Genomic DNA, 9,984 nt, shown 5'->3' on the forward strand with positions numbered 1-9,984 from the left:
ATTTCGAAAATCGGAATTAACCGATTTATGCATAATTCCTGATTTCAGAAATCGGAACTATTCGGTTAATTTATCGATTTGTGATTTATATGATGATTTTTAAAAAATTAATTAATTTATCAGCGATTTATTAGGAATCAGTCTAATCAAACAAATATTTTTGAATTTTTTTTAGCTATTTATCGGCAAATTTTGAAAAATCGGTCAATTTTTATAACCATAATTTATGTATCTATTTTCAGTAATTTATTGACAATTTATAGAATTAGTCAATTTCTTACCAATTTATAGGCGATTTTTGAAAAATCGGCCGATTTTCTTGATCATGAAGTTATTCCGGTTCTTTAACTTTAGTCGCCGTGAAAAAAATAATTTTACATTTAGCAACATACAAAATGTTTTATATTTTTTATTACTTCAAATTAATTTTTTTGAATAATTCAATAACTTACAATAATAAAAATTATTTTAATAAAAAGATTGAATATACAACAAAATCCTTATATAATAATATTTTATGTAGTAGAAATATACAGTAATATTACTTGTACCTTTTATACATTAGTAGATGCCCATATAAATTTAGAATTTTAAAAATTAACTACAAAATTTGTATTATATACCTTAAATGCATGAATTAAAAAAATATCACATCACATCACAAATTTTTAAAAATAAACTGACATTGTATGAAATCAAAATTTGAAACATATCTTAAAATACTCAATTAAAATGGAAATATTATAAACAAGCAAAGTGAATTAGCACAAGTGATGAATATCATTGGAGATGATTTCAATTTGTTTTTTTAAAATTCACACGATTATATATTATTAGATATATAGATATATATTTTAAGCATTTTTATTTTTATATACAAAAAATTTAATAAAGGATGAAATTAGAAAATGTAAAAAAATTTATAATTTACATGTTTTTCTTAATTATAACTAGGTTCAAGTTGTTACTCTAAGAGATTGTTCCCATTACATATGTGTATAAACACATTTAATTTTAAATTGAAGTATGTAATGTATTATGGTATCACATCTAATTAATTTAATTACCTTGTTTCTTTAGTTATTTACGTTTCTTTTAATATAAAATATTATATTTGTTTTACTAATTATTTTAATTATGGTAATTTTTTCTGAAAGATCGGGTGGCAACAAAATGTTGGCCAAATATAAAAGTTGCCACTATTAATCTATGGAAACAGAAAAAGGATATTAGTGGGCCTGGGAAAGAAAAGATGTACTTGTACACTTATTTGTGTTTAATGGGCCAGAAGCCCTCAACCATGTATAGGTTTTCGTTTTTTACTATATCGGGAAATATATCGGGGACTATATCGGACCATCTCCAACCCAATTCTATATTTACACTTTTACACTATTTTGGTGTAAAAATCATTTTCAACCCAACTCTAAAATTTAGCACCATTTTGGTGTCACACCAAAAATTACACCAAATTTGATGTCACACCAAATTTTTAGAGTTTTTATATATTCTCATATTGCCCTTGTACTCCTTTACTAAAACAAATTTGTTACATTTGTATCCCAACACTTTTTTTTTCTAAATATAAGTACAAAAATGAAGTTAAAAGTAATAAAGTGTATCTTTAACAATAAAATAATTTATATACTTAGCAAAAAAAAAAAAATAATTTATATAGTACAAGAATGGTGTAAAATTTTGTATTGATGGGTTGAAGTTGAATTTGAAGATAGTGTAGTTTTTCCACGTGTATTGGATTACATTGTTATGTCACTTATTTATTTATTTATTTGATTTCACTGAGCTCTAAGTTGAGAGAGATTTCTCATTGCTTGCCATAGTGTATTATATTAACTTCTAATTGCTTATTTTAATTTAAAATAAATCAAAATATATTATAAGTAAATATTTAATAACAAATGAATATATTTATTTATGTATATATAAATTTGTTGTTCTCTTAAAAAAATATCATGGGGTTAACTCTGTAAGGCATGTTTACAGTGATCAAGTCAGAATTGTTCATTCCAATCATACAAACGAACCCATACAAGATTCAACTAATCTCTTAACTCAATTATTATACACGCTGACATGAATTTCACGGTTACTGGCTTATTGCGATACCATATTGTACTTTAACAATTTAATATGATACATAAAATACAAAAATGCGAATATAATGTGCCTACATGGAGGCGAAGTGCTGTTTCGAATTGAGCGAAATCAAGCTTTGACATAAATAGGTACACCTTTACATCTTTTTTGATGAACTGAGCCGAGTTCAACTGAGTTTTCTTCTTAAAAAATATGTGTTTGAGTTCAAGTTCGTTAACTAACGAGCCAGTCAGCTAACCATCAGTTTATGTCAAACAAAAATGAACAAAAACGAGTTATGTCAAACACTAACCACTCACCAAGATTGAAAAATAAGTATTTTCAAACAATTTAGCTAATTTCTATTGCCTTGGCTAAATTAAACCTTATTTTGTCCCAATCCAACTTATGTTAGCATGTGTGGGTTAAATATTTAATATACTGATCATAAATTTGCTCTTAAAATACTAAAGTTAGAGTAATTACTTAAAAATATTCAGATATATGTCATTGTTTTCGAACTTTAATGAGCCGAGTTCGAGTTGCACAACTAAAAGTATAGTTCGAGCTCATTTTTTAGCGAACACTTTTTTTTGTTCGAGTTCGAGCACGCGTTTCAAATGAGCCGAACTGAAATCGAGTTTGTTGAAGAACAGTTGGGTTCGTAAGCATCCCTGATGGCGACCAGTGACATTTAAGTTGAACAAGACTACATGTTAAAAATAAAGAAATTAAAATCTTGAATACAGTACGTAGTATATTTTTAAATTAATTAATTTATGAGAGAAGTATTTTTGACATAAATAAAATTTATTTCAAAAAAAATTATATGTATTTTTGAGGTAAATCAATACAAGTCATCGCACGAGGATTCCATCATGTATGAACAATTTTTTTTAAGAAAACCAATACCACAGAATGACTCGTGATGACCAAAAATTCCCTGCGACCTACGACTTTTCCTTTCTAGGTACTTTGTCCTTACAGTTTACGGCTTATGGGCCTCTCGTTGGCTTCGAAATCCACGTCCTCTCCTCATTGACTACTTTTCCTTTATCATCCCCAAAATTTTGGGAAACAACATATCTGTCTATTAGTTTATCATCGTCACCTATCCTAATTTTAGCCAAAGGACATGTCTTCCCTTCCGGAGATCCCGGAAGATGACTCACATGTAAAAATGGATAAAAATAAAAAATAGAGAGAGAGAGAGAAAAGTAACACATACACATAACAAATAAAAGAATTTTCTGATAATGACTACGATCGCTGCAGTTTTGTAAGTGAGATTTTTTCGGCCATCAACTTGAAAATAAAAAATTGTGTGCTTTTAAATTTGAAGTGGATTAAGTCGAATATCTGTTCTACTATATTACAAGGATGATCAAATAAATTGGTTATGCCCTAATTAAAGATTTTGTAGCAAAATATTAGGAAAATGACCTTTACGTGATGAGTAACCATTTGTTTTGTTATGTAATCAAATGAGTCCCTTATGAAAGTTACTAATTATTAAAAATCAATTATTAATTTATACCTAGTCTTGTCTATTGACATGGTTTGATATGTCTTGTTATTAGTCTGGTAGTCATTCTATCGAATTCATTTCTGCACAAAATTTCACAAAAATCATGGCGTCTAACATCATTGATGCTATGAATAACATAACACTGGAGGATGAAGAAGAGGGAGGTCTGGATATAGAGGTGGAAGAAATCAACGAAAATAATACTATTTTTGCTGGATTTAATGCTAAATTATGCGTGGTGGCTAGATTCATAACGGACGGTCATGCAGAGTTCCAAGCATTGCAGCAAACGTTGGCAGCCTTGTGGAAACCTGGTAAGGGAGTGTACATCAAGGAATTGGAGACCAATCTATACCTCTTTCAATTCTACCACGAGTTGGATGTGAGAAGAGTCCTCGAAGGTAGCCCTTGGTCCTTCAATAGAAGAGCACTGGTAATGGCACGACTGAAAGAAGGTGAAAATCCTAGAAGTGTCAATCTGAATAGGATGGATCTGTGGGTTCAAATACACGATCTCAAACCAGGGTTTATGACTGAAAGAATTCTCATGGAGGTAGGCAATTACATTGGCAAATATGTAGAGTCATGCACAACCAACTTCCAAGGAGTATGGAGAGATTATATGAGAATTCGTGTGAACATTGACATCTGCAAACCGCTGAAACGGCGAATGAAGATGAGAAAGGCAGGAGATGAATGGTATTGGATCAATTTCAAATACGAAAATGTGCCTACTTTCTGTTTTATATGTGGCTTATTAGGTCATGCTGAGAAATTCTGCTCACGTTTATTTGATACACCCGAGAATGAAATTGTAAAACCATATGGTGCATGGATGCGTGCCCCATTCAAGCGACAGATTAAACAGATAGGTGCTAAATGGCTTCGAAATGGTGGTGATGAAGCTGACTGGAAGACAGCGGATGGAGGTGGAAGGTGGAGTCCTGGAAATGGAAGGAACAATCAAGATCCGGTATTTCCTCCGGAAAATACGGAAGCAGGTACAAGAGCAGTTAGGAATGGAAGGCAAATATTTCAAAATGCAATCAAAGACGTGAATGTAGGGATACGGAAGGAGGTTGTTACGGGTGCTGAAAGTAAGGGATCTAATAGATTGAAAGAGGTAAATATGATAGAAACCAAGAAGAGACGGACAGATAGTGGAGTGGGCCTTAATGCTGAGTTGGGTTTGACAACAGAAATTGACATGGAATCAGATGAGGAGGATAACATGAATATTGAAAACGGGCCAAAAAACACAACTGATCCAAAAAACGTGAAAGAGGCGGGTGCTCAGAAGAGTGCTCGCCTAGCATTATGAGTGTCATAAGTTGGAATTGCCATGGGCTTGGGACCCCATGGGCTTTTCAATTCCTTAAGGAAGTAACTTTCCAAAAGAAACCCAATTTCATTTTTCTAAGTGAGATTCTATGCAATAAAAGTAGAGTTGATATGGTAAGAAACTCGTTGAATTTTGAGGGAGCTTTTACTGTAGAAACGCAGGGTCATAGTGGGGGTATTACGTTCTTATGGAGACATAATGATGAGGTGAAGCTTCAAACTTATAGTAAGCATCATATTGATCTGATTATTAGTAGTAAAGAAGGCCATAAGTTCAGACTTACAGGATTGTATGGTGAGCCTAACAGATCGAAACGACAGGAAACATGGGATTTAATCCGTACACTTGCAAATGGGAATGATATTCCTTGGGCTTTGATAGGTGACATGAACAACGTATTATCTCAAGAAGACAAGAGGGGGGCAGGCCATATCCAAACTGTTTAATCCAAGGCTTCAAGGATGTGATAGATGAGTGTGGGCTGGTTGATATGAATTTAATCGGGTATCCGTTTACGTGGGAGAAAGGGTATGGCACAGATAGTTGGATTGAGGTTCGGCTAGACAGGGCGTTGGTAACAGATGCGTTTTTAAGTTTATTTAGGGAAGCTAAGCTCACGAACTTGGAGGTAACAACCTCAGACCATTGCCCCATATTATTAGAGCCGAGCAAGTGCATTAATGTCCAGCAAGTGAAGAAATTTCGATTTGAAAATGCCTGGCTACGAGAGCCAATGTGTAAACAGCTGGTTGAAGAAGTGTGGAATGCCAACTCAGAAGTGTCACTGTTTGATAAGATCACACGATGTTCAGAAGTATTGGCGGTTTGGGGTAACGAGATTACTGGAAGTTTCAGGAAGAGGATCAATCATAGCAAGCATATTTTGAAGACTTTGAAAGGTCGTAGAGATGGTATTTCTATTGATATGGTCCGACTGGAAAAACTGAAATTAGCAGAGGTATACACACAACAAGAAGTATTCTGGCGTCAACGTTCAAAACAACTATGGCTTCGAGAAGGTGATCAAAATAGTAAGTATTTCCATAATGCAATGAAAAACAGAAGAAGGGTGAATCATATTTCGTATTTGATGAACTCTGCTGGGGTTAAAGTTGGATGGGGGGAAGGATTAGAGGAAACGATGATTGGTTATTTCACAGACCTGTTCAGTACTTCAAACACAGAATGGAGCGAAGTTACAAATTGTATTTCAGAACGAGTCACTCATGAACAAAACGTTAAGTTGCTGGCACCTGTAGAGGATATCGAGGTGAAGGAGGCATTATTTCACATGCACCCAGATAAATCACCAGGCCCGGATGGGATGAGCCCGAGTTTCTATCAAAAGTTTTGGAATATTGTTGGAGGGGATATAATCCAGGTGGTTCGACAATTTTTTGAGGACGGTATGTTGACTAATCAGTTGACAAATGCTAATATCGTCTTAATACCGAAGAAGAAAACTCCTCAATCTATGCTTGACTTGCGGCCGATATCGTTATGCAACGTGGTATATAAAATTATTTCGAAAGTATTGGCTAATCGATTGAAGCAGCTTCTTGATTCGATTATTTCTGGAACTCAAAGTGCCTTCATCCCTGGAAGATTAATTACGGATAATATTTTAGTGGCTCATGAGGTGATGCATTTTATGAAAAGAAAAACGAAAGGAAAGGAGGGCTGGATGGCTTTAAAGCTTGATATGAGTAAAGCCTACGACCGTGTGGAATGGGGATTCCTAGAAGCAGTTCTTAGGAAGATGGGTTTCGATCATAAAATAGTTGGGCTGATTATGTCTTGTGTTGTGTCAGCAAATTATCAAATCACTCATGCAGGTCGTGTTTTCGGGTCCATAAATCCTCAAAGAGGAATACGGCAAGGCGATCCGTTATCCTCTTACCTTTTTCTGATATGCATTGAAGGCTTTACTGCACTGATACATGATTATGAACGAAGGCAACTGCTCCAAGGGATACGAGTAGCTCGAAGTGCACCTATAATTTCACACATGTTCTTTGCAGATGACAGTTTCATCTTCTGCAAAGCTACATCGCGTAGTGCAGATCAAGTTTTACAGATGTTAGAGATTTTTGAGAAGGCTTCAGGGCAACAAATTAATGTGGATAAGTCGTCAGTGATTTTTAGTAGAAATACTAATGAGGAAATAAAGCAAAGTCTTATACGACAACTTCACTTTCAAGAAGCAGGGGAGAACAGTATGTATCTAGGACTTCCAAGTATGATGCATAGAAAGAAATCTGCGGTTTTTGGCTTTCTAAAGAATAAGCTTCAAGAAAGAATTCAAGGGTGGGATAAGAAGATACTATCGAAGGGAGGAAAAGAAATTTTGCTTAAAACAGTAGCTCAAACTCTCCCGAATTACGCAATGAGTGTATTTCTGTTACCTCTTGAATTGTGTCAGGATATTGATCGAATTATGTGCAGATTTTGGTGGAGGTCTAGTCAGAAAAAGAATAACTCTATACATTGGATGAGCTGGGAGAATATGAGTAAGAAAAAGAGTGCAGGTGGGCTTGGGTTTAGATGTATAAGGGATTTTAACGTGGCTTTATTGGGAAAGCAGGCCTGGAGGTTCATTAATCATCCTAATATACTAGTGAGTAAAGTGTATAAGGCAAGATACTTTCCAGACAGCTCCTTCTTTAATGCTACGGTAGGGAGTAATCCCAGCTATGCCTGGAGAAGTATTATGGAGGCACAGTCGTTATTAAAGCAGGGTATGATCCGTAGAGTTGGTTGTGGCGAAGAGGTTTCAGTTCTTGAAGATCCTTGGCTCCCGGAGATTAATGATCCATTTATTCATACCTCAAACGTAGCACTGCAAAACGCGAAAGTTTCGTCTCTCATGAGTATATCGGAGAACCAGTGGGATCGTGAGCTGATTTTAGATATTTTTGAAGAAAGAGATGCAAACTTGATTTTATCAATGCCTGTTAACAAAGAGGATAGTGATACGTGGTACTGGAAATTTGAGAAGTTGGGCCAGTATTCAGTCAAGAGTGCTTATGGATCTATTCGAGATGATAAGGATAGTAACCAAAACGCTGACAATTCTGGTTTCTGGAGACAGCTGTGGAATCTGAAAATACCTCCTAAAGTGAAGCATTTTGCTTGGAGAGCTGCCAATGGAAGCCTGCCAACAAAGGATAATCTCAGGTTGAAGAAGGTAGATGTTAACACATGTTGCCCGGTTTGCCAGCATGATGCAGAAACAATAATACATACTCTGGTGCATTGCTCGTTTGCTGATACTTGCTGGAGGGTAGCTGGATTAGTGAGAATTACCAATGAGTTTCACACGTTTAGAGAATGGCTACAATGGGTATTAAAAACGTATAGAAGGGAAGAGATTCATAGAGCTATCATGATTTGTTGGATGCTGTGGAAAAGTCGGAATGATCTCGTGTGGAATCAACACAGTATGGAAGTGTTTGAGGTAGTAGAATCAGCAACAACGGTTCTTAACCAATGGAGAAGTGTTCAAGACAAGTCTTTCGACAATTTCTTGGGCTACATGTCTCAGGATGATGGTCACGAGCAGTGGAAGTTACCACAGAGTGATAAGGTTAAGATTAATTCTGACGCTGCTATTTTTGAGCATGACAACTGTTACAGCCACGCTTTTGTAGTAAGAAATCATCACGGCCAGTTGATTGAGGCTAGGTCGAAGTGTGTGCAAGGCAAAATCTCCCCCGAATTAGCTGAAGCTATTGGAGTCAGGGAAGCATTGAGCTGGGTTAAAGACATGCGGTACCTGAATGTCGAAATCGAGACTGATTGTCTACAGTTGGTTCAAGCTATTCGGTCCTCGATTACAAGTCTGTCCTATTTAGGGAGAGTAATTGAAGACTGCAAAGGGATGCTAGTTAGTCTGAAGGATAAAAATGTGATTTTAAGATTTGTAAAACGTTCAGCGAATAGAGTATCTCACTATTTAGCGAGGTATAACTGTTCAATAGCTGACCGTATTTGGAGAGTGGGGGATGTCCACTCCGATTTTCATAATGTACTGTTGAATGATTTGAGGAGTTAATGATAGCTGTTTTTTTTGGTGGCAAAAAAAATGAGTCCCTTATGAGTTCCCTGATTTTCCTATAACCAGAGTTTAGCATTTTTTTCTAATCATTTTTTTCAAAAAAAATTGAGATTAGTTTAATTTTTTTGCTAAGTGAACTCGGGGGTAAATTTTTTTAATGACATAAAACATCTCAAAATTGTGAGTCCGCCCCGTTATCTAGATCACTTTTTAGAGGTATGCAGAGAGTAAAACACTAACTACACCAACTTTATAGACAGCACATATCCTAACATATACTATTAATTGTTCTCCTGTCATCAGTTGTGCACTACCTTGGGTCCTTAACCATTCCAGTCCCAGCTGCAAACAATACATGATAGAGTATTAATTATTGAGACCCGTAAAGGTTATTAGCCAGTGACCCTGCATGGGTCCATGGTCCGTCCCTGGATCTGAGAACACATGTGACGATTGTGTTGTGTTATTTAAATATGGTTGCAGGATCTGCTTAGCTAAGAAACACTACTAGAATTAACTAATCAATGTGATTTGAAAATCAAGAAATTTTTACAGGGGACCCGTGAAAACCCTAAAGTGGCAGCAGGGACCTACAAATCACATCAAACTGAAAGACACCCACTATCAGACTTGGGCTTGTTGAGATGATAGGGTGGCAAACTTATGGCTTACTCTTATTGCGACTTTGTGAGATACTATGTAATGTACGATCACTGTTAGGTATCTATTAACGTAGCTTTATTTGCCCTATCCCATCTTCCCGCCTGCTGTATGTACGGTGTCTGATCTTAGGCAAGGCATTATATATATAAAAGAAAGGAAGTTATACCATGATTTATCGAATTAGCTGTCCCTAATCCTATTTTTTTGTCTATTTTTTATATGTATATCTAAATTTTAATATACAAAACTAAAAAATTGGTTCTTCGTGAACATTACTAAGGTCCTGTTTGATATTGT

Source organism: Apium graveolens, chromosome 2 (genome assembly GCF_009905375.1).
Source record: "Apium graveolens cultivar Ventura chromosome 2, ASM990537v1, whole genome shotgun sequence".
Lineage (NCBI taxonomy): Eukaryota > Viridiplantae > Streptophyta > Magnoliopsida > Apiales > Apiaceae > Apium > Apium graveolens.